The following is a 26,651-nucleotide window of genomic DNA, read 5'->3' on the forward strand; positions in this document are numbered from 1 at the left end:
ATTACAATTCCTGCACTTTGCCTAAAGGCGCACACACACACAAAAGCATTTTTCTGCAGTTTGAACACACAAACTAACAGCTCAGTCATATATGTATGAGTTATGAGATGGGCGTATGGAACAAAATGGTCGTATTTGGATTTATGGATTGTTTGCATTTTGATAAGAGGGGAATTAGAAATGAGGGGTAAGAGAGAGTGAAAGGTGTGGGTGTGAGTGTGTGTTTTGTGTCAGCAGCAATGGTGTAGCAGAGCAGAGTGACAATGAAGGTGGAGAAAAAGAGAACATGATTGAGTGGGACATTTTGTCAGCCGCAGACGTGAGCTGGAGCCTGGATTGTGTGTGTGTGTGTGTGTGTGTGCGTGCGTGCGTGCGTGCGTGCGTGCGTGCGTGTGTGTGTGTGTGTGTGTGTGTGTGTGTGTGTTTAGGGGTATACCAAAGTCTGAGTCACCCTGAACCTATTCTTTACTGCTTTATTGGTATTCTAAAGCAACCATCTCTGTGCTAACCTGAGCAGTGCCACGGTTGTTGATAGGGCTGCCAGTGCCCATGTTCTTTCTCATTGTTTGTGTGGTTAGATGTGTGTGACAGTGGTTGTGTGTGTGTGTGTGTGTGTGTGTGTGTGTGTGTGTGTCTGAACTTAGCCACATCTGTGCACGGATTCAAACCAGCTGATAATGGCCACCGAGTATACTTGTGCACATAATTGGTAGCTTGAGTTTAGTTTCAATGCATCATGCATAAGATATGATCTAGATATGATGGTCTGTCTGTGGTTAGGTTACAGGAGCATGTTACATTCATTAATGTCTATAACATTTTTCTTCTTCTATATCTCATAATCACGCCTTAAAATCTCATAATGTGAATTATGACACCGTCTCCTCAGTCTCCTTCACATTCAACACAAGACCGTCAAGATTGGTTAGAAAATGTTAACATAAAAGGATTAACACCCATCTGTTTCAGTTTCTGAATACACATGTGAGGTTGTAGTGTATTAAAAGCTAAGCTAAAATAACAACCAAAAGTAGGCATATATAAGCCTTGGGGTCTTTTAGGTGTTAAGATATCAGGTGTGTGATGCTATCAACTGCATCATCTGTGCTATGCTCTGGCTTGTAAGCAAACTGGAAGGGTCTAATAATACATCTACCTCTTTCCTGAGCCGAGAAACTATGATCCTCTCAAAAAATTTCATGATAATGGATGTCAATGCAACATGCCTGAAACAAGCCTCATTGTTTACCTTTGGATAAGGTTTTTTTTTTAGGGAAAAACAGTGGGCTGTTGGATGATGTCACTTTGTATTGCAGCAAAAGTTGAGTCTGGTTTTACTTTTTGCTGGACAGCCTTGTGCATTTTTGCTATACATTAGCCCTCTGCATCAACATATTTGTTGTCCACCACAGTGGTGTTATTGAAATGACTACGGGGCATGCAAGATTAGTTTTTCATGCGGAGCTAAAGTTTTTATTAACATTGCCTTGTGGTTCTTGGTTTTTGTGTCGTATCAACTCAGTGGATAGTCCTCACAACAACAGAAATACACCGATGTACTTGTGTGTGCTTATAGTTTGTAATGGTTGCTTTCAAAGAGAAGTGGACACAAACCAATGGTTAATGTAAGAGTGTTTGTGTGAGACAAAGCCGATTTTTCTCCTAAATGGTCTACTTAGGCACCCGTATAAAAAGGATTATAGTATGACAGGGATTAAAGGCCTTTTGTGACAACAAATTAAACATCACGCATGAATGTTGGAACACAACTTTTGTATGCACATGCACACACAGAGACACATGCAAGGCCTCTGGAGTGAACTGCACAGCTGGAGTACAGAGTCACAGAAACAGACTGGTTTCCTTTCAGAGGACAGATGGCTGTCAGGAATACACATCCCCCAAAACCAATGATGTAATATTAATTAATCTCACTAACAGTGAGACTGAACTCAGTCATCAGGCTGCAGTACGGTATTTTGGTTCATGTGTACAGATGGTTATGACTAGTGCATATTGAACCTGGTTGATCTCTAAAGGAGATAATACTCTTTGTTTAGCATGAATAGCACCTTTAAGCTGCAGTATTAAATTGGTGGCCACTGTTGAGCAGAATAACTCTAAAACAAGCTGACACACGAACACAGGCACGCTTTACAAAGAGTGCAACATGAAGTCACCGCCAAATCCTTTTGCATTTTCATTTTTTAGCTCCTAGATGTTCAACTTCCCTCACCAGCCGGTAGTCCTGTGTGGAAACCATTTGATGTAGTGTACGAGTGGGTTAATCAGAGAATGTTTGGTCAAAAAAAAACGGTCACCGAGGTTGATGAGAATATCTAGACTGCCCCAGGTTATATTTTAGACTAAGTCCAGTGACGTGTAAGAGATGCTTATAGTGTTAACATCACTTTAGTCATAAGAACACTGCTGCTGGTGACCGAGACAATAACAATGAGTTGCATTTTCAAAAATTGTTAATGATTTTTTTTTTTTTTTCTGCCTTTCATGCCAAGAACAAGGATATGGTAAATAACAAACATTACTATATGTCACACCTAGAGAAGTCCGAGCTTTCAGAAAATTCCCACTCACAAATTTGGGAATAATACATCATTGGGTTAATCAAATAGATTCCACTTGAAGGTGTCACAAACCGACACTTGAAGGTGTCACAAACTGAGGGGAGACCAGACAGGTTAAAGTGCCAATTAATTGTTTATTGTTAAATGAACAAAATAACTATTAACAAAAGAATCATAACATGTGTCGAATCAATGGTATCAGTAGTGTGTGAGGTGTGTGGGTGAGTGAAGGATGTGTGGATAAATGACGACTGCAACAGGTGACACAAACCCAAACCAGGAGATGTGGAGCCTAGGAGAAGGAGAAGGCAGAGACACAACAATGAGCCATGACTTGCTTAAATAGTCTTGGTTGAGGCCTACCCAGGTGTCCACCAATTAACTAGCGAACCCTCCCAAACTACCAACTCGGTCAGGAAAACCAGAGAAGCCAACAGCAGGCAGAAAATCCATTCAGCCTCAGTGTTGGGTGATTTTCTGTGGAGTTGTTACTTGATGGCATTTTAGCATCTGTACATGGATTCAATGTCTTTACATCAATGGCATTATAGATTTTTCACAAATTAGATATTGAAGCTTTTTAAAAAACAATGTTCTTAATTTTTATATTTATTTGAGAAAAATATAGGTATCCATATAATTTTAGCAGGATCTTCCACATTTGTTATACTCAGTAAAAAGCTTAAGCCAAATCACATGGCTGGGGTTTCTGTTGTAGATGTGTACGAGGACATAATAGGGTTGAAAAATAGAGCTCGGAGCCATTCACTGGATGTGTTGAAATCTAACTAGACAAGCGTATGTGGCATTGTTTCCTGACTTCTTTTTCTCTCTTCATCCCTGAGCATCTGTTTGCATCCCCTCACGCAGGCTTCCTGTATCTCCTTCTATCTTTTTTATTCTGTTCCCTGGATACCATGGGGGCACAGTGTAAGATGTGTTTGTTTGTCTCCTTCGGCAGGCACTTGCAACACAGCATGCATACACATTTGGGCACACACATGCACTGATGAAAGTGTGTTGGTGTTAAAGATGCCTCCAGCTCCTGAGAGAAGATTGATATATAAATATAAATCTCAGGTTTGGAACAGAATAGAAAGGGAGAAGTCGTAGAGAGAAAAATGCTGGCAGTCTACTAACAACTAACTATTGATACAAACAGTAGATGTACAAAAGGTGTGAAGTTGTTCATCATGTTTGTTTTCTGCTGTGGAGAAAGGTTTGCTTAAAAATATGAAGCTCATCATTTACACAATGCATATCAACGGAACACTAACTACACTTTCATAAAACATACTTACAGTAAATGCCTGACTCCATAGTGTGAAAGAGCAGTTAAAAGGGGCACTACAGCTGACAACGCAACACCCATCAAGCCAGCCATTCTGTATTTGTTTAAGGCTGATTCAGGGACTTTTTATAATCTTGCACTTATACAGTATCTGTACAGTCACATTTTAAAGCAGGGAGAATGACTATGTATTAATAGTAAACTCAGATGAGAAAGTTTTTATTAACATGCATATTCTCAGACCGCCCTCACCAAGAAAACAGCCTTATAGGTTGATTGTAAAAGCAGCTTATAAGGACCCATATTTACATTTACCCTTGTAGTAGTCTTGCATTGCCAGACCTTCCTCCACAGCGCTCTGGAGGAGTCTGGCTAGTCCACACAGCATTCTGGAATGGAAGAAAAACGTGCTCTGGTTTGTTGACATTTCTTTAAACCAATCACAATGTCTTGGGCGGTGCTAAAAACCGGATACAATGACGGTGCCTCTGCAAAATAGCCTTGGGAAAGAACTTTTGATAGAACATGTACATAAAGTTGTTTTAGTCGTGCAACAGAAAACTCAGATTGGACAAATAGTCTAGCTAGCTGTCTGGATTTACCCTGCAGAGATCTGAGGAGCAGTTAACCATAGTCCTCATAAATCGACCGGCGTTTAGAATGAAAGAGAGACAAAGAAAGAGGAAGGTGATGTACATCCGGCCGAAAATGAGGGACATCCGGCGGAATTTCCGACGGCACCTGAACAATCCCAAGACTTCTAGTGGCAGTAGTAATAATCGTGGGAGCCAATGAGAAAGTAAGGTAACAGAGTATAAGTGCAAATATCTGTATAAGGAAGTATTTGGGGTGATGGAAGCGTCTAACAACCACAGGACTTTCACCCAGGATACCGGAGTTAGGGTCCTGTGTGAAACCAAAAGTAAATGGTGACTTTGTTTAAATTAACTGGTATGTAACAGACATAAGCCTGTGACACAGTTACTGTACATTTGTGACGTAGTTCGGTCCATGACTCATTACGTCCGTGACTCATTAGGTCCATGATCTTCTTGATCATAACCAAGGTTTTGTTGCCTAAACCTAATCATGCCATTTAATTCCTTAAACAGGGCTCTCAAGTTTTGAAGACAGGCAAGAGTGACATTCTATCCGCATGTTGACTAATGATGCAGGGGGTCTGGAGGTCCCCCCCCAGAAACTTTTGAGCATTAAACACTTCATTTCCTGCATTCTGGTGAATTTGTATGCACTTATTTCTACCTTTTTCTGAATCAATTTATGCTGGAAATATCATTATGTAAAGGGAAACAGATTACAATCCAAATATAAAAACATAATGGAATATATTGCAATAAGGCTCTCAGGCATTCTGTATTGCTTTCATCTATTTATTCTCCTGTAGATCGACCTTTCTAATTATATCTGAGTCACCACACACGTCGCCTAGGCATAATGTACTCTTCCCTTCTCTTTTGCATCTTTTGTTGAGGAAGTAACCTCCTTAAATGTGCATATGACAATTATTCACCTCAATGATACATTCATTCATTTTAATTTATTAATAAACCCCTGGACTGTAATATTGTTAAGTTTGAGCAAGATTTCTGCTTATGTTCAAAACTTTGTGCACATTCAAAATATATCTGTGTTCTCTGAGATTTGGAGGAGTTGTGATATTTTGAGAAAAATAAAGCTATATTTCAGAAAATAATCCACCTGCACCATAGTCTGCTGTGCATTACGTGATTGCTCTGCTGATATGGTAGATCTCAGACCTTCTGACAGACACAGAGCCCCGTTTGGGTCTCTGGTCTCTGAATGAGCGAACGTTTAGGGAAGCATCGCTGCTCTATGCTTTTTTTTTTCATTGGTTGTTGCGTTAAATCTTACCCAGATACAATAGTGCTATTTTCTGATTGGCTATTGTGTAGCCCTTTCTTTTTTTTGATTGGCTGATAAGTGGCAGGCTCAACTAAGAACTCCAGGGGAGACGTGCTTGATATCTGCCGGTTCCATAGCGAGAGCGGCGCGCCAGAGGAATTTTGGGCGCTGCGGCATATTAAATACATTATAAATAGTTTTTCCACGTGAGAAATACAATGTGTGGCGGGAGTGCGTGAAAAAAGACCGAAATGAGTGACTGTCTTGCGTGACACTTGAGAACCCTGCTTAAACAACATAGTTTTGTTGCCTAAACTTAACTAGTTTAGGCAAACTCAACTAGGTGACGTGTTACAGTCATATGATTAGATGTATAAAAGTGTTCGGTTTGAACACTTACCAAGCACTTGAAATTAAAAAGAAACCAGATCCAAAACGACCTATTTCTCAAAAAGAGCCTACTTCTCAAAATAATAGTAATGATGCTGCTTGAATTTTTCATTTTATTCTATATCTTGCCGCTGTTGGTTGAGAAGATTTTATGATCTTTGTCTTTTGTCTTTATCCTCAAAGAAACTTCTAAAGGGTCTATTTGACTTAATATTTGGTAAGAACAACTAAAAACATGTATTGAATTAGAATCACAATGAGCAAAAAGATAATGCTACCTTTAACATTTTCCAAATAGCATTCAAACATGACCCAACATGATTTGTTTATTTTGATTGTTTGTGTTTGCAGATGACTCAGAGGGCAAATTCATCAAACATCAATCAGTGTCAAACTAAATAAAAAATATTCTAAACAATAAACACACAAACCTATCATGCATGCATTAGCATTACCAGCACTACACTGTAAACACATTAACCTATGCATGTTTTGATTCAATGCACACCACAAACAGCATATACCAATACAAAAACAGAACTACTCATGCATTCAGAGCAGAACATCCCTCATTTCCTTTTTTCTTTATTTGAAAGGAGATAACACAATGGCATGTGCAAGGATGTGACATGGGAAAATATGTTTTAATGCATGAAGAAGTACCACTTGTAATAGTACAATTGGTTTGAAGTGTGGATGTCAGATTAGAATATAAGCAGTTGTGCATTCCTGAAGAAATAAGAGAAAAGGTGTGCTGTCATTATAATAAAATAAAAAACAAAAAATAAAAAATAAAAAATAAAAAATAAAAAATAAAAAATAAAAAATAAAAAATAAAAAATAAAAAATGCAGTTTTGATCAACTGAAGCAAAGGCAAATACACTGCTTGTCATGTTCTGTAGCAGGGCTTTGTACTCATGAATGAGATGTAACTGCAACCTTTCCTGCTGGTGCTGTTTCACATTAGAAGCTTACTAGTGGATGTTTTTATTGTGAAGAGGTTACTGGAAATGCAATGTGTTAGTGGAGGTTAATTATCAGTACTATTCTTCAATAAAACTGGTCTAACCAATCAAATAAGGGACATATTCTGTGCAATGTGGGCAGCAGATACATTTAAAAAAAAAAACTGCAGGGAGGAATGGTACAAACACAAACAGCCACAGTGAAAAGTGTTGAAGACGACAGGCTTTCACTGTGGTTTGTCACCGGGACACATCCAACACGTCATCCAGGTAAACATCTGTACCTTGCTGTGCGGCAGTTTTGTAGTCAAGACCACCTAAACCAAGACCAAGTCATCACTAAGACCAGAGTGTATCTAGGCCGAGACAAGACCAAGACCAAGGCAGGCCGAGTCGCACACTGCATCCCACGACGAAATGTGGAAACTGCTTACCATGGCATTCCCATAAAAAAAAACACCAGCAGAAAACAAATTAAGATTATTCTTCATTCACCTATTTTATTGCCATAAGTGTATCATGAGAAATGCCTCGATAAAATAATCAAAAGGCAGACAGATAGATACGTAGATAGATGGACTTATATATCCCAAACTGGGAAATTACTCTGTTACAGAAGGACATACACACATACTTACTCACACACAGACAGAAAACACATGAACTACACTAGAAGTAATAAATAATAACAATAATAATAATAATAATAATAATAATACTTTTGATTTATATAGCGCTTTACATGGTACTCAAAGACACTTAAACCAGCACATATAGCACATTAAAAACAGACACATAAAACAAGCATATTAAAAGCAATTAAAAACAATAAAACCAGTAACTATATAAGACTATTGTTTGTGGAAAGCTAATCTGAAGAGGTGTGTTTTAATTAGTGTTTTGAATGTGTCCAGGTCAGTACAGTGTATGAGTAGGGAGTTCCAGAGGGAGGGGGCTGCAATAGTGAAAGCTCTGTCACCCCAGGTACGGTGCGTGGTCCTGAGTGGTGGGGAGACGAGGTTTGCGTCAGAGGAGCGGAGGTTACAGGGGGGGGATTGTGGCGGTGGAGCAGGTCTGTGAGGTAGGAAGGAGCCTGGCTATGGAGGGCTTTGTGGGTAAGGAGGAAGACTTTAAAGTGGATGCGTTGGGAAACAGGGAGCCAGTGGAGGTTCTGAAGGATGGGAGTGATGTGGTCACGGTAACGGGTGTGGGTGAGGAGACGGGCAGCAGAATTTTGGATGTGTTGGAGTTTATTTAAGGCTTTTGCAGGTGAACCATAGAGGATGCTGTTGCAGTAGTCAATTCTGGAAGTGATGAAGGCGTGAATCAAAGTTTCGGCAGCAGAGAAGGTGAGTGATGGGCAGAGACGGGCAATGTTTTTGAGGTGAAAGAAGGCAGTTCTGGTTATTTGGTTGATGTGGACTGACCTATCTGGGTGTGTTTTGAGATGCCTGATGAAGTTTGACGTTGTTGATCCGGCATAATTTATCTTGGTGCCACACACCTTGCATGTAGCTGTTCACTTACTGCCACTGTTTACAAAGTTATTGAAAGCAAAACTAATGACAAAAGGCACAACTCTGGGAGGACTTGGTGTCACCATCGGCAATGCATTTCTGTGAGTGCGCACACATAGGCATAGCGCATGCGTTATGTTGCACATTATGGCAAAGGGCAGGGGACATGCAGCTCGTCATACGTTTCCCCAACGTATATGCGGCAATAAAAGAAAATAGAAATACATGAGTAAATTTAGATTTAAAAAGCAATAATTGCATGAAAACAGGTTGTTGACGAGTCTCGAAGCTTGGGTCCGAGTCAAGTCTGAAGTCTTTTGGGTCGAGTCACAAGTCAATTCTGAAGTCACTGTTTGTCAGACTTAAGATAAAATAAGATAACAAAAGATCAAAATACCAGAACACCTACTGAAAAAATATATACTTAGAGGAATGAAAAGAATGTACATGTATACACGTGTAGAATTCAATATACAACCTACATACATACATACAGTATATGTAACAAAATGTGTATAATATTAAATATGATGTAAACAGTGTGGAAGTAGCATAATAATAATAGCGCAATATCGTAATGTGTGAGGAAGTGAGAGAGTTATTTCACACACAGCTGTGAATGGTTATACAGTTTTATGGATTGTGGCAGGAAAGATTTCCTGTAGGGGTCCGTGCGACATCGATGCTGTCAGAGCCTCTAAAAGGCAAGGCAAGGCAAGGCAAGGCAAGGCAAGGCAAGGCAAGGCAAGGCAGCTTTATTTGTATAGCACATTTCAGCAACAGGGCAATTCAAAGTGCTTTACATAAAACATTAAAGAGCAGTTAGAAAACAATAAAAAAAAAAAAAAAAAGCAAATTAAAACATCAAAGTGCAGGCAAAAATGATTTAAAAAAAAAAAAAAAAAACATTTCTCCAACCACAGATCCTTATCTATGTCACACCCGCGTTGGAGAAATTCTCAGAAATATGTCCGTTACCTGTTCAAAAATACCATTAGATAAAAGACAAGAATAAAATTGACAGTGCAGTATAAGAAATTAAAAGAACTGAGAGATAAAATACGTGAATAAAACTTACAGTGCAGTATAAGAAAATAAACATTAAAGAGCAGTTATAGAATGTCATACAGTGTCATCAATGCAACTTCAGTATAACAAATGAACAGTTATTTAAAGAAAGGCAACATCAAAAAGATAGGTCTTTAGCTTTGATTTAAAAGAACTGAGAGTTGCTGCGGACCTGCAGTTTTCTGGGAGTTTGTTCCAGATATGTGGAGCGTAAAAACTGAACGCTGCTTCCCCCTGTTTAGTTCTGACTCTGGGGACAACAAGTAGACCTGTCCCAGACGACCTGAGAGGTCTGGGTGGGTCATAAAAGAAAGGTGTTCCGCTGTTGGACCAGTGTGGGATGGAGAGGGTGGTCAGGAGGACAGCTGTGGTCTTGACCGGTCTTGTAATAAGAGATAAAATAAGACAAGATAAGATAGACTTTATTAATCCCACACTGGGGAAATTCCTGTGCTACAGCAGCTCAAAGAAGAAAAAAAAATGTACACACATCAGAATAACACAAATATACATTAAGTAGAAATGGAAATGGAAAAATAGAATAGAATTAGTTAATAATAATAATAGTAATAAAACAACCGTATTTACACAATAAACAACCTTATATAAACGGACAGTATATAAACACAGATGAGTACGGTGCAGATGAATAGAGATGACATATTGCACAGTTGGAGGTAGCAAAGAGTGATAAATAGATAAATGTGCATAGTGCAGGATATTGTCCAGTGATGGCTCATATTGCAGAAACAGCTAGCACCATTAAAGGGTCTGACTGCTGCTGGAATGAAGGACCTGCGGTAGCGCTCCTTCTTGCAGTGAGGGTGCAGCAGTCTGCTGCTGAAGGAGCTACTCAGGGAACTATATGTTCTCTCATGAACTCTCATGTAGGGGGTGAGAGGTGTTGCCCATGATTGATGCCAGCCTGGCTAACATCCTCCTCTCCCCCACCTCCTCTATGGTGTCCAGAGGGCAGACCACAACAGAGCTAGCCCTCTTCACCAATCTGTTTAGCCTTTTTCTGTCCCTCTCTGTGCTCCCAGCTCCCCAGCAGGCTACTGCATAAAAGATTGCAGACACAACCACAGAGTCATAAAAAGTTTTTAACAGAGTCCTGCACACACCATAGGACCTCAGCCTCCTCAGCAGGTGGAAACGGCTTTGGCCCTTTTTGTACAGGACGTCTGTGTTTTTGGACCAGTCCAGTTTATTGTTGAGGTGAACACCCAGGTATTTGTATGTCTCCACCATCTCGATGTCGACACCCTGGATGTTCACTGGTCACCACCATCTCCTTTGTCTTGCTGGCGTTTATGTGAAGGTGATTTAACTCAGACCAGTTGACAAAGTCCCCGATGACCTCCCGGTATTCCTGATCATTCTCCTCTGATACCCTCCCAACAATGGCAGTATCATCAGACAACTTCTGCATGTGACAGCTGCTTGTGTTGTGCCTGAAGTCCGCTGTATACAGGGTGAAGAGAAATGGGGCGAGCACTGTACCCTGTACTGCTCCTGTGCTGCTGATCACCACATCAGACACACAGTCCTGGAACCTCACATATACTGTAGTCTGTCAGTGAGGTAACTGATGGTCCATGCAGACAGGTGGGGGTCAACTCCAGCTCCCCATAGCTTCCCCCAGAGCAGTGATGTTGAATTGTATTGAAAGCACTGGAGAAATCAAAAACATGACCCTCACAGTGCTCCCAGTGTTCTCCAGATGTGACAGTGATCTGTGTGATAGATAGATAATGGCATCCTCCACCCCTATGCCTGGTTGGTAAGCATAGGGGGTCCAGTTCTGAGCTCACCAGGGTTCTCAGGTGTTGCAATACAATCCTCTCCAAGGTCTTCATCAGGTGAGAAGTTAAGGCCACCGGTCTGAAGTGGTTGGGCTCCCTGGGATGCGCAGTTTTAGGAACTGGGACCACACACAAAGTCTTCCACAGGACTGGAACTCGCTCCAGACTCAGGCTCAGGTTGATGATGTGCAGGATGACCTCACTGAGCTGATCTGCACACTCTTTAAGCAGTCTAGAGCAGTTTCCATCCAGGCCTTCCTTGCCTTGATATTTTTTATCTCCTTCTTCACCTGATTGACTGTCAGAGAGAGACTGCTGGAGGGAGGTGTAGGTGCTCCCTGGAGAGAAGGATGGGGGGAGGGGTGTGAAACATCCATGAATGAAGAATCAAAAGCAGTGGACAGGTGTGAAGTGGGGGATGCTGATGTCTCACAAGCCCTGAGAGGGGATGAGGTGGTCCGCAGTGGCCAGAGAGGAAAAGGTTGAGTCACCAACAGGTCTGAGGTGTGGTTGGAGGGGGGAGGAGAGGGGGTAGAATCAAATCTATTGAAAAAAAGATTTAATTCATTTGCCCTGTCACGGTCACCAGAAGCAAAGCCTCTACCACTGTCTTTGTTTTGACCAGAGATGGTTTTCAGTCCCCTCCAGACCTCTCTTATGTTGTTTTGTTAAAGGCATACCTCCAACTTCTTCCTGTAGCTGTCTTTTCCTAATACAATCCCGAGTCCTCTTTATCTGACAAGACCGAGTAAAAATGCGGTCGGTTCCCAGACAAAACCTTCAAAAAGTGTTTTTGTGACCGGTCTCGAGATCAAAACCGATCTCTGGTACTACAACTCTTGTGCGGTGCAGTGGAGAAACACTTGCACCATACCAGCGCCAAGCCTAACCCCTCCACTATGGAAAAACCCTACACTACTCCAACTGTACATACTCATCCAGTGCTTCCACAAACACACACACGATGCAATTAGTGATTGATTACAGCTCTAATCAGCAGATGAGTCGCAGCTGCTTCACTGGTTTTAGGAGCAAGCCGACAGATGTTAAAAGAGCGATAGGGTATTAGGCTCCGACTCTCTCTCCATCCATCCATCTCTCCTTCTCTCTCTCGTCTTTTGTCCTCCCCTCTTCTCTGCTTTCCTCCGTACAGTTGCCTCACCTTCATGTAACCGGCCTTAATAAGATTCCCCCTGCTATTCAGATACAAGGTGATTCTCTTGATTCAACATTTTGCTGTTGGGTGCTCTATTCGTACTCTGCATGAAACATGACCTTCCTATTCAGGCCGTCTATTCTGCTTCATTTAAGTGCGTTATCTCAGCAAGGCCAACCCTTGCTGTCAGAGTTTCTGTACAGTGCAGATAAATGATGATATTTGCTTACTTCAAAATATAACTTGATTGACATGATTGTGTCGAACTTGACTTGACTTGATTAGTGGACAGATATTTATTACAAATGTAAGTGTTACACTTGTGTTTTTCACGCTAAAAATAGCATACAATACAACCATTTTCTCAAATGTGAGGATTTTCAGCTTGTCTCGGTTTCAAATCATTGTAAATGTAATGTTTTAGAGTTTTGGACTGATCTGCCATCAAATCTTATAATGAAATTTACACTGTCATCAAAAAAGGTTAAATATTAGGTGATTTATTTTGACCAACGCTATTCAAGATTGAAAGCTATAGTGATAGTGAAATAGCTTTTTAAGGTTCAGTATAGTTTGTGATTCCAGCTAACCACTTCACCAGTGCTTTCACTGATTAGTTTCTACTCCCTGGAAACGTGTGCTAATCAATAAACTCATCTCACCCGGGCGCCTGGATGGCTCGGTTGGTAGAGCGGGCGCCCATATATAGAGGTTTTGCTCCTCGACGCAGCAGGCCCGGGTTCGGCTCCGACCTGCGGCCCTTTGCTGCGTGTCGTTTCCCCTCTCTCTCCCCTTTCATGTCTTCTGCTGTCCTATCGAAATAAAGGCTGAAAATGCCCAAAAAATTATCTTAAAAAAAAAAAAACTCTTCTCACCCAAGAGTTTGGTTGGGAAGAGAACCTGTTTAGTCTTTGACAGCATAGGTTTGAGAATATATGTCACCAGGGATTTGTTGGCCGGCCCCATTCTTGTGGTGTCATCATGTGCCTGCTGTATCAAACACAAGAGACAATCACTGTCAACTGCTCGAGGGAGTTTTGTTGTCTTGAAGCTGAAAATGCATAGGCCATGTTGGAATAGATTGCACATTCCATTTCAGATTACTTACTTTGTTCAGTCTTGCTCAGATTGATGTGCGAGCCATCCCACATGTTTTTTAATGGGTTTAAAGTCTGGGCAGTTAACTTTCAGATTCCTGAAGCCATCTGTTAATTTGGCTGTACGCTTCAGGCTCCTGTCCAATTTACATCACTTGACTTGTTTTTGTGGCACACTGGAGCAAGTTATCATCATTGGCAATAACTTTCCTCTACCTTTTACAAATGTCCTATTCCCTCCTGCTAAAAACAGTATAATGCTGCCATCACCATGTGTTAGAGCAACGCATTCTCATGAAACATTTTTACATATAGCCTTCGAAAAGTAAGGCACTGAAATTCGTGTATAGATTCCACATCAGTGATGTGATGTTAGGCAGGATGCTTTCTATGATGCAGTAGTAGAAATTGCTCAGTATTTGAGGGGATACCTGGAATTTCCTCAAGCGTCTGAGGTGAAACAGCCTCTGCCTTGCCTTTCTCCCCACTGAGTCAGTTTGCAGCATTCAGGTCAGACCCTCGGTAATGTAGTACCCAAGGTACTTGGGTCAGGGTTCCAGTCTCTCCATCGAGGATTCGTTGATATTAAGGGGGGCAAAGTTCCTTCCCTGCTTCTTCCCAAAGTCGATAATCATCGCTTTAGTCTAGCTGATATTCATAATTAGGTTGTTAACCTGACCCATGTATGGCTGTGAGAACAGGCAGCTCAAAACTGTTAATTTTTTACTTTCTCTCTCACTTCTGTGTCAGTTTAATGAATTCCTAGAACAGTTTCTCTGACATGAAATATCCTTTGTGTGGGCTACACTATGTAGTTATAAATCATGATAATTGCATTGGCCACAAGTAGAGTCACATTCGACTTATCAAAGACGTTCAAGATTGTGCTGCATAACTCAGTTTATCATGATACAGAAATACTTAAATACTTATTTTCTGAGTTTAACTTTGATCTATTCACTAAATAAAAAATGAACTTTGACAGTGATATCTGGATCCAATCTGAATCCCCTGTTGGTTGTAACGGCAGACAGTATTGGAAATTCCACATGGCTTTAAATGCTTTCTGAAGACACTTTATGTGCCGTTGCTAGGACAACACAAATGATGGTAAGCAACTTAACTCTGACTGATTGACCATCCTTTCTGGAAATTGGTTCAATCAACAAGAAACCTCTCAGGGGCTCATGTGAGTTCTGCTCATCTACAGCATACAAGTGTGTACCTCCTGTGTGTTAAAATGTAACCTCTGCACAGATTTGAAAGTATGCGTGCTCATGAATGAAACCTGTGGGGCCAACAGGGTACCAAGATGCCTCTGTGGTATCTTTCCATGGATCAGTGGGTTTGTGTGTTCTGATTTGTTAATGTTCATGTACAGTATACACACAGATATACAGTTGATGGGTTAAGGTGAAGATTGAACCATACACACATTTCCCGCTTGAGCAGTTACTAACAGTTACTGTGTTTCAACTCAAACACACACAAAAGAAAACACACCTTTATGTCATCTGTCTTCTTCATCTAAAAAGGGTTGTTGAAGCAGTTTTCATGTCAGTCCTGGACTATGGTGATGTGATTTATAGACACGCATCCTCTTCAACTCTCTCAAATCTCTGGACTGAGTCTATACCTCTGCCTTGAGATTCATAACTGGTCATATGGTACACATCATTGTATTTTATATGAAAGTGTTGGGTGATCCTCTCTCCAAGAGAGACGTGGTACTCACTGGTATCTCTTTATCTATAAAGAGTTGGGTATACTCGAGCACGACACCGTGCGCGGGCCGCCGTAGATGGCGCGCGCTACGAGCATGCACGGAGACATGCTCAACACATGTCTCCGCATTGTTCGTTGCAGTAGTCTCCCAAACACCAGAGGGCGTACAGACAAAATAATCTGTAAATAAGCAAGAAGTAGTAGAGAAGAAGAGACCGGAAGTAAAGGAAAGCAGGCTGCCTGGCAACAGTAGTAAACAAATCCATGTTAAACACACACGTACTGCAAAACATTACATTTATCTACTCTAATCATTAACGTGACTGTTGTTTATCTCCAAATCGAAATGACTGTCTGCCTGTAACACTGTTAAGAACACTCTTTCCACGAAGCTGTTTTTTAGCTTTGACAAAACGATCTCTCATGTTTTTGCACACTCTCCAGCAAAATGTTTCTTCCTTTCCCAGTATGGTGTCTCTCTCTGACCACATATTTAAAGCAGAATTCCGGTCAATTTCAACACGTAGCTCTGTTGTTTGGAAATTTGGAGTGCTGTCAGTAGCAAGAAAAACTAAAACAATCGGTGCTGCCTACACCGTGTTATCCCCCTGCTAAATGTAGGACATGTCCCATAAAAGGCAGGGAGGAAGTTAAGGTTTCAAAGCATTATTTTCATATGACATCTACACTTGTTTGTAAGGCCTTAAAGCTGCATAAATTGATTTATAGCTGGCTAAGAGGCAGAACAAATAGAGACAAGTTCATAGATACACAGCAACCATGACAGCTACTAATTGGCAAAAGCGTGACCACAAAATTTTCCTTCATATCCAGCAAACAAGAAAAAACTTTGCCAAAAAAAAAGTGTAGCTGCTCTTACGCTACATTGGAACTGTTGACAGAACATAATGTAGAAATGCTCTCAGGTCATGGACAGCTATTCTATGTCTGTGTGGAGCTACCAATTAGGGAGTCAAACTGTAAGCTAACAGCAGGCCAATATGCACATTAAATATGTAACATTTTATTCTAAATATTGTCTGGCAACTGCTCAATGTCAGTGGTGGGCGGCTGCCAATGAGCAGAGTGAGCAGCTCACTACAGAAGCACAAGCTATTGATTGAATGCTTTGTATACATCATGCTATGCCCTCAAGGTTTAAAAAAAGAAATAGATGTTATAATAAACAATACAATAAAACAGGACCACTTTGATCTATAAGTTATTCTGTTTCTTTCTAAAAGGCTTGAACTGTGGGTGAAATCGTTGAACATGTTGCATGGAGCCCTTTTCATTTTTCTGTTTCTGCACCAGTGGACGCTGAATGCACTATTATGTTAATAAGACAAGTGAAACAAAGAATTAGTTGAATGGAGGGATGAAGGACCAAATGTCTGGAAGGGTCACAATGGCTTGTGGGCTGGTAATAGAGTCATTGCTGTTCACATTTAACAACAATGTGGATGAACAACAAAGCAATTTGCATATTTATGTGTATGTGTTATGTAACGTGTGTGTGTGTGTATGTGTGAGAAAAATGCCTGTGTGTGTGTTCAGAGCCTTAAAATACCCTTTCCATTTACACCTAGCATGTATTGTTTAACCAGATCGCAAATGTGATTCCATGTCTTGCGTTTCCGTAGACACAATTCATGATAGGTCCTACTCTAGTTCAGACTCTGCTTTTACTAATCTCTCCACTGTCACTTTACCTTGCAATTTTTGTCTCTTTATGCTCTTGTATCTTATAGTTTTCTATTATTTTTTTGTTTACAGTATATTGAATATACCTCTTATTTTTTCCTTTCTCTATTTTTTACTGTACTATTGCTGTCCTTGTGCTGCTGCCACAACCAAATATCCTCTCTGGGGATCAATAAAGGCTTATCTTATCTTATTATACAGCTTACTATGCTGCAGACGAACATCCATAAGGACCTAGGCTTGCTTTAACACATACAGTATTACTTTTAAATCAAAGCTACAAACATATATGTACAATGCATATATGCCTGGCCATACAGTTGTTGTTTTTTTCCTTTTAAAATATCATCCTCTCTTAAAATGGTCATGGCCCGCTCAAAGGGCCATGGCAAATACAGGGCAAGACGCCAGATAATATATTGATTTTGAAAAAAAATGAATGATTTAAATCACAAAAAAACGTGGATAACAGCAAAGTCAGTAGTGTCACTGAGTGGTTGTGTGGGAAATAGGATGTGTAGGTGACAACAAACCCAAACAAAGCACATGGAGAGTGTCTTTCCAATAGGACTATAAGGTGCCATCTTTAATAGTGACTGGGACCATTGGGTCCAGGTGCTCCCAGTCAGCCCTGCAATAGAAGAGAAAACAAGGCACTTCCAAATAGTCCAGAAGGCCATCACAAAACATATATTGTTCTCATGCAAATATTCTTCATTGCTTTTCAACCTCAGAGGGATACTTAAAAGTGAATTCAAAGTGAAGTTCAGCGTGGACTGAGCCCGATACATTTACACTCTGCCTGTAGATGGCTGTATGTACGCGTGGGTGGATGTTGTGTGTGCCACTATTTTTGGAGTGAAGGATTCATCTAACTTTGTCATCACCTTATGCTCTGATCGAAAAAAATCAGCCTACATGGCTGCCATGGCAACTTCTAATAGCCTGAGCTAGGAAAATCTTTGATTTAAAGACGTGTGATTATTTAAAAATAAATAAAGTACATTTACCAAATGAGGCAAAGAAACGTGCGAGTGTAATGTGCCAATATTTTCCCAAATAAAAAGCAGACAAAAAAAAAAAGTTTGTAAACAAACACTGTTAATCATCAAAGAATTACATAGCCAGTGTTTTCTGCCTCCATAATTTTGTATCACAACAAAAGGGAAAAAGCTCAGAAAATATTATCTTTTCAAAAACTGACAGTTTGAGAGGAGAGAAGATGTTTTTTTGCATTTTGCTGACAAATGATTGTCTTTTTTTTCTTTTTTGTTGGGCGTCAGATAAATTGTAGAGGCTGCATTTAAATACTGATGAATACCTTGATGAGCGCATGAGCGCAGCATCAGCTAGGGGCTTTTCTCTCGTGGCCCGAGATACAAAAGCATGACAGACGCCATGTGCCACCCTAAAGGGCTCAAGCCGGTACTTCACATGATGGAGGAAGACCGGTCTGTGCTGGAGGCGGATGATAACGTGTGCACTCGCACAGGCAATTGTGTCAAACTCACGCATCAGGTCATTCAATCACAATTTCCCAATCTGTCAACGCACACAGTCCTCAGCACACACACTCTCCTATTCTCTGCTAGACTTTTCTACAGAGTAATGTCTTCATAACACCGAGCCTTTTGACTCAAACGCGCTGAGATTCCTCCTGACAGATTGCTGCTCGTCAGCTGGAGAGAAAGAGAAAAGGTCAGCTAACATGGAGTGCATTATCACTCAATTCCTCCGTCCTCTCCTTCCTCTCAACCTCCTTGCCTCTAGACCTGGACACAGAGACGCACCCAAGATAGTGTGTATATTAAAAAAAAAAAAAAAATGTGTCCATTATATTTCATTAACATTTTGATAGTCTGTATCGAGGAAGTTTCACGGGATTGCTCCGGTGCCGTTGTAAATCCCGCCGGATGTCCCTCATTTTCGGCTGAATGTCCGTCACCTTCCGCTTTCTTTGTGCTTGTATTTTAAACTCCGGTGGATTTCTGAGGACTATGGTTAACTGCTCCTCAGATCTCTGCAGGGTAAATCCAGACAGCTAGCTAGACTATCTGTCCAATCTGAGTTTTCTCTTGCACGACTAAAACAGCTGTTATTGAGTCCGGCCCTTAGCATGTCCCATGATGATTGTGATTGGTTTAAAGAAATGCCAATTAACCAGAGCCCTTTTTTCTCCAATACCTGAATGTTATGTGGACCAGCCAGACCCTCCTCCGCAGCATTTTGATGACTCAAGGAGAGCTCCCCTGTGCCACCTAGTTCCCTTGTGTGTGTATGTGATGGATGGGGTGTTGATGTGTTGTGTGGTCTAACCTCATTCTGTCTCTGTCTTTCTGTCCCTTTGTTCCTCTTCCTTCCTCGTCTACATGCAATCCACAGATTGACAGTTGAAGCAGACAAAGTTTATATTCCTTCTTTAATCCTTAATGAGACTCTGCCTGGAAAGTTTTTCTGGGAGTTACTGTAATGTCAGACTTCTTGATTTACACTTTCTGAGGCCTGTCAGGGGCCAGCAACTGGACTTGTAATTACTTGAAGTGATATATATAATGTTTATATATAATGTTAGAACACTTTGAAATGCTGTTTTGCTAAAGTGGGGCAAAGACTTACTGCTACTGTATTGACACATGAACAATTGGAAAGCTCCCAGCAAGCTGTGGCTTGCCAAACCAAATTTAACAGTAGCAAACTGGGTCAAGCTAACAAAAATATTTTAAACAATGGAGCAGAAATTGTTAAAAAAAACATTTACAATAGAGGAAGACAATTTATGCATTCTGCAGTAAGCACTGATTTGGTGATTTGTAGGTCAACAGACTTCAAACCGATTAAATTAGCTAAAAAGTTGCATGTATTCATTACTTCAAAAGCATTCCACTGACTATATTTTAATGTAATGCAGGTCAAAATCACATTTTCAGATGTAATTGACAATTATATGTAACATACTGTAGATGCCATTTGGTACTACGCCAAATTGCTCCAAATGAGCAGACCTGCACTTACAGGTGTGTGTGTGTGTGTGTGTGTGTGTGTGTGTGTGTGTGTGTGTGTGTGTGTGTGTGTGTGTGTGTGTGTGTGCCCGTGCAGTGCAGTGCAATACATTGCAGTCTATATACCGGTATTTAAAATTAGACTCTTGCTGGCTTGAAAGGTTTACAGATCAAAACATAATTTTAATCGACTCATAGGTCAACAAACAGCATGTGAAAAGATCCATTTGTCGCTTAATAATAATAATATCACACAGAGGCCATATACTATCAGATATCTCCTTCCCTCTTCATTGTCTGCATTCTGTTCTTGTCACCTACCTCTATCGAACACATAACTGTTGGTGAGGACACATTTCAATTTCTTCCCTTTAATGTTCATATATCAACTTCCGTCACACCACTGAAGTAATACTCAACATTTATGACTTTATTATTAATGACAGATATTATTATTATAAGAATAGTTGTGCTATTATAGATTTGACCCTGTCACCTATAATAATAGGCAGCAGTCTCTGTTTAAGAGAAAAGGTGCCAGTAGCAAGAAATTGATGCAGCTTTTTCTGTGCAGACGGCAAGGTTAAGAATTGCCAACATAAATATGAACGAGAGCAAGACTGAAGTCATGAGACTGAAATGTGGGTGTTTCTGTGTTATATTATTCATTAAAAGGAAATATTAACTGTCTATTAAAGGGATATTTTTAAGGATATTATTAGATTTGGAATGTTTTATAACTGCTAGATCTTTATGATCATACTCTGGGGCGGCTGTGGCTCAGTGGTAGAGCAGTCGCCTGCCAATCGGAAGGTTGGTAGTTCAATCTCTGGCCCTGCAGTCCCATGTCGAAGTGTCCTTGGGCAAGACACTGAACCTGAACTGAGTTTTTATCTGATGAGCAGGTGGCACCTTGTACAGCAGCCTTGGCCACAGTATGTGAATGGTGAATTGTTCCTGTACTATGTAAAAGGGCTTTGACTACAAAAGACTACAAAAGCGTTATATAAAAACAGTCCATTTACTCCCACATATCTTCTTCACAATCAGTGGGCAGCAGCGTATACCAGCATGCATCGGGCAAAAGGCAGTTGAAACCTTGGGCCTTGGGCACAAGATATAACAATATAACAACAACCAAGTTAGACCCGCAGTAGCAGTGAAGACTGCAATGTGTCGATACATTATTGTTCATTGAAAATTCCAATATTTTAAAATCTGATTTGACAGTGAAAACCACCCTGTCTTTGCTTTACAGACATGCGTAATAAATGATTCACATTGCAAAATTGAAATGGCTCAACAAAAAAGCTATTATTTCTTAGACATGGAGTTTTGCTACTGGCACCTTTTCTCTTAAATGTGGGTTAATTTCTCCTGGGGCAAAGCACTCTGTCTGAAGTAATCCCTGGAAAAATAAAGGTTAACAGACCCTTGTGTTTTTGCCTCTAAAAGAAGAAACTTTCACTTGTGACTTGAAGACCATTAGTATAATGAGCAGGCTGAGAATAACAATCATTGACTAAGGATTCATCTTCAAAATGAAGGACACTTCTTCTTACACAGTATCACATTTTGGAGGACAGCAGCAGGACCTTTAATGCCTCCATTGGTGAGTCATGTGCCTTTTCTAGCTTTCTTGGTAAACTTAATTGCACTGTATCATGACTGAGAGAACATAATGTCTAACTTGGGCATCATTATTAGTAGCAGACAGGTCAGGAGTACTTTTTTCACAATTGGACTAACCCTCCTGTTGTCTTTGGGTCAAAGTTGACACATTTTCAATAAGTTTCTGTATCAGAAATTTGGGTTTTACTTTTATCAAATTGTTCAAAACAATAAGGTGAATGGTTCCATTCAAGGCTCTTCACATGTAAAATAAATGATCCGTTCACTACTTTTATTGAATTTGGGTGTTTTATTGAATTTTATAGTATATGAAGGGGAAAAAAACGATAAAAAACGTTGAAAAAAGGTTAAAAAAACGTGGAAAAAAAACAACACAAACGTCAAAAAACAAGCGCAGGAATAATCAACAGACAGAATAAGTGACGTCTAGCTTTTTGTGTGCTTGCCGTCCTTTTACATCATTATTTTTGTCTTTTTCAAAGAAATACAAAATATTTTCTGATGGGCCTCTGTTCATTCCGCCTTAAGCTTTTTGCATTAGAAGCACCAGTGCCATTACAGCTCCGTGAAGAAGTAAAAAAAAATGAGATGCTGACATGGTGTTGATTGGTCTGAATAACTGGACTTCTATTTAATACAGTTTGACAACGTTCTAAGCTGAGCGGTCCTGTCATGATGTGTCCTGCTATTCCAGAGTTTTGTGGGACTTCCAAAGAAGAAACCATCCGCGCCGAGTGCCAAGAAATGTTTAAATGTGTTAAAGTGCCGTACAGCTTATGGCTGCAGTTTCCACATGAGTAGAGGTGTGGATGGGGATCATTGAGTTGTGTCACTGCTGATCAGTTTTCATACAGCCTGAGCATGAATGCTTCCAGTGTCGCCTAATGTAACAGTGTGTGTCCTCCCTCTCCTGGTGACAGGTGTTGCCTCCATCAGCCCGACGGCATGTTTGGGAATGTGGGAAAAGTCAACGCTCTGTCTCCTGCTGCTAAATGAATAGCTGCACCAAGATATGCATAACATATATCAGGATGCATTGGTGGTGTGTGAACATCTGCACTATGGGCCTATTAGGATTCATGGATTTGTGTATCATGGCTATATGATCTGCAAGTGATTGTCAGAAAATTGCATCGTCCTTCCCTTAACTTGGTGTTGGGCTTAGCCAGTTGTGTCTGTTTGAACACCTGCATACACATGAGGGGAAATATCAACTTGAGAGAGAAAATACCACAAGTCTGTACAAATGAAATAGTTAATTGCCTAACAGTTGTCTTGTTTTCGAGATTAAATCTTTACTTTCTTATTGTAAATACTGACCTGATGATGGTGCTAGATGAGAAGATAAGGATCACAAAAGTGATTACAATTCATCCTCAAGGGAACATGAATGCTGGCTTGGCTAAAAATGACCCACCCTTTTTGGGGCTGTTCAACCAGAAAGTACCCTGACATGCACCTTTATAGTTTCACCATAGCTTTTACCCAATCAGTTAATTTCCTTATTTATGTAAATGTACAAACGTATGTTCCAATGACAGCTTCATGTAGGCAATATATTTCCAAAGGTAATTTAAAGGTAGTTGTGTTTGCTTTTGTTTTAGATTTTTTTTTTTTTACAAATGTATGTGTAGATTTATTGCCATTATTGACTTTTAATTTTGAAGAAACGTAGAAGGGCTTAGGGGTACTGTTAATATGTTGACAAGAAACGTGTCAGGAAATTTGTCAGGAAGTTGTCAGCATTTAAAAGAGGCTTGTAGCCATAGTACTTCCAAGGCATTTGCTGAACACCATGAAAGAAGGCCAAATAAACTGTTCACCTCTGCATACTTGGTTGCCGAAAGGCTAGTCTATATCCTTGACGTCCACATCCAGGATTGCTCTGGTGCCGCAGGTAATTCCGCCGGATGCATGTATTTTATGTTTCCTTCCGCTTTCTTTGTGTTGGAATTTTAAATTCGATGGATTTATGAGGACTATTTTTGACTGCTCCTCAGATCTCTGCATGGTAAATAGACCTTTTTCACAGCAGCCATGTTGACATGTCATAGTAGGAAAAGCACAGGTGTATTCAAAACCATTAATGATGGCTGCATTCCACTTAGGAGAGGCCCTGGTATTGTACATGTTGACTCACTGAAATAGCTTACTGGGACACTTGATGGAATTGAGCCATCATTAAGGTTATCAATTTCAGCTGTGCTTATCCTACTATGACAAGTCAACATGTCTGCTGTGAAAAAGGTCCATTCAGACAGAGTTTTCTCTTGCACAACTATTTTGCAGCAGCTCTGTGCGGAGCTTAGCGATTGTGATTGGTTTAAAGAAATGCCATTAAACCAGAGCACGTTTTTCTCCCATCCCCGAATGCTATACGGAGTAGCCAGACCATCCTTCAGCACTCATTGGAGTAGGGTCTGGCAAAGCGAGACTGACTATTTCAAGCTATTTCAAAGGCTTGTGAAATACTTGGCTGAAACCAGTCAATAAATCTTCTCAAGTGGACGTTCTAGTGACTTTAATATCAAAGTCAAACTGCGTGCATCTGGAAAGTATCTTAATTCACGAGACTTAGCATGACGGTCTAGCTGTAGCTCCTTACTGGTCAGGTGGAAAGAAGAAGGTACAGTACCCAGAACCTGCCAGGGGACAAGTAAAAGCCACTCTTGATGAATGCCTACCCATTGCTCATAGCAGACCACATAACCAATTTGAAACCCCAGCATGGTGCCATGATACATCAGGTTAATTTGACGTAACCAATTTAAAGTGTCATTGTGGTGGAGTGATGGATGGCACCCATCTTGACATGGCGGGTGAAAACGGTGAAATACACACATCATTTATCTCACCTTCCTGCAGAGTCCCATCCTGCCCTTTATACCGGAGAAACTCCCCTAGATCAGACCAGCTGTGTAAAAGTAAAGATGCTGTGTGTCAAAGAGACACTGGTCAGATAACCTCAGCATGTCTGACTGAATCTGCTGTCTTGCTTGAGATATGTAGTTTATTGAACTGAAGTTACATTTAATGTGGTTTTAGATGTACACGATTTGCAGTTAAAATGTTTCCTCCCTCCACACAAAAGAAAATCAAGAGATGTGAAATAAAGGTTTGGCCAGGCATTCACTTGTATGATTTTAAGAGACTTCATAAATCTCTGTGGAAATGTGGAGGGTATTGAATTTTTGGAGCAGTCTATCAGAGGTGTTGACCGTCTTAAAAATTACTTCAGAGAGAGACTTCTTGGATCTTTAACTGTGATTCTATGGGGAAATAGATTTCAGACCTTTTTATGGAAACTGCTTAGTCCTACAAATATTGCTGTCATTGAGAATTCATTTCATGTGATTTCAGTGTTGAAATAGGACAAGCAGGGCACCTGGCTAAGTCCTTGACGCAGCAGCCGTGTGTTCGACTCCAACCTGCATGTCATTCCCCCTCTCTCTCCCCTTTCAAGTCTAAGCTCAAGTCAAAAATAAAGGCCTAAAATGCCCCCACAAAAAAAGAAACATCAAGGGGGAGGCAAAACTTGTTTGCATATGAACTGGGTGACCAACTTGCATTGACATTTTGACACAAACGTGATTGTTTGGAAGTGATGACTGTGGTAGAAAACATATTTGGATATGAAGAAATGTTATGGTATGCGTTGTCCTTTCTGCCCTACAGTAGTCTATATCCACAAGGTTCCACTTGCGGGATTGCTCCGTTGCCGGATTGAAATTGATTGGAATTCCGCCGGATTTCATTCATTTAGGCCGGATATCCGTTGCCTTGGGCTTCCTTTGTGTTGGCATGTTAAACTCCGGTGAATTTCTGAGGACTATGGTTAACTGCTCCTCAGATCTCTGCAGGGTAAATCCAGACAGCTAGCTAGACTATCTGTCCAATCTGAGTTTTCTGTTGCAAGACTAAAACAACCTTTGAATGTATACGTTCCACCAAAACAAGTTCCTTCCTGAGGCAATTTTGCAGAGGTGCCGTGGCTCCGCCTGGCTCTTAGCACCACCCAAGACGATTGTGATTGGTTTAAAGAAATGCCAATAAACCAGAGCACATTTTTCTCCCATCCTGGAATGCTGTGTGGACTAGCCAGATCCTCCTCTGCAGCACTGTGAAGGAGGGTCTGGCAATGCAAGACTAGCCCTACAGCAACCCCTTTCCCACCATTTCCATCCGCTGACCTTCCTCCTTACCCCCCTTATCAGCCCTGCAGTATATATACCGGCCCATTTCCACTCATTCCCTGCCAGATTGTGTATTGGGCTTACATCTTAGCTTTCCAGCCTTTTGTTCTGCTGCCTGACCTTACCTGCATGATTCCCCTGCCTGATGCCTGCTTCTGATCTTTGCTTGTTTTTGACTACAAGTAAACACTTTTTTTTTAAGATTATTTTTTCTGCATTTTAGGCCTTTATTTCCGACAGGACAGCTCAGTCTTGAAATGGGAGAGAGAGGGGAATTGATATGCAGCAAAGGGCCGCAGGTCAGAGTTGAACCAGCGGCTGCTGCGTTGAGGACTAAGCCTCTTTATATGGGCGCACGCTCTACCAGGTGAGCTACCCAGGCGCCCAGTAAACACAAACTTTTACCGAACATGCCTGTCTTTGAGTCTTCCTGTTTAAGCCTGTGATTCTATGAGCCTTCACAAAACAGCCTTTAAGGCATAACAGTTACAGAGTATGTCTTTAATCGTAAGCAATCATTTGAAAATCCCCATTTTTGTTTAAATAACGTTTTATTAACAGGACTAAATTAACTTAGTAATCATTTGTCTGACTTTGTACGGTGTTCACCTGCTAAATTTACAATCACCTCAGTTGCAA

General features: G+C 40.6%; 1 long non-coding RNA gene across 1 annotated transcript; it reads right to left on the bottom strand.

Annotated features, from left to right (window-relative positions):
- Positions 1 to 2,781: 2,781 nt before the first annotated feature.
- On the bottom strand, positions 2,782 to 26,651 carry LOC116061645. The gene is made up of 3 exons (XR_004107760.2): positions 26,641 to 26,651; positions 19,390 to 19,402; positions 2,782 to 2,918 (listed from the first exon to the last, which is right to left on the bottom strand). It is a non-coding gene; the product is annotated as an uncharacterized LOC116061645 (long non-coding RNA).

Source organism: Sander lucioperca, chromosome 15 (assembly GCF_008315115.2).
Source record: "Sander lucioperca isolate FBNREF2018 chromosome 15, SLUC_FBN_1.2, whole genome shotgun sequence".
In the NCBI taxonomy this organism is placed as follows: domain Eukaryota; kingdom Metazoa; phylum Chordata; class Actinopteri; order Perciformes; family Percidae; genus Sander; species Sander lucioperca.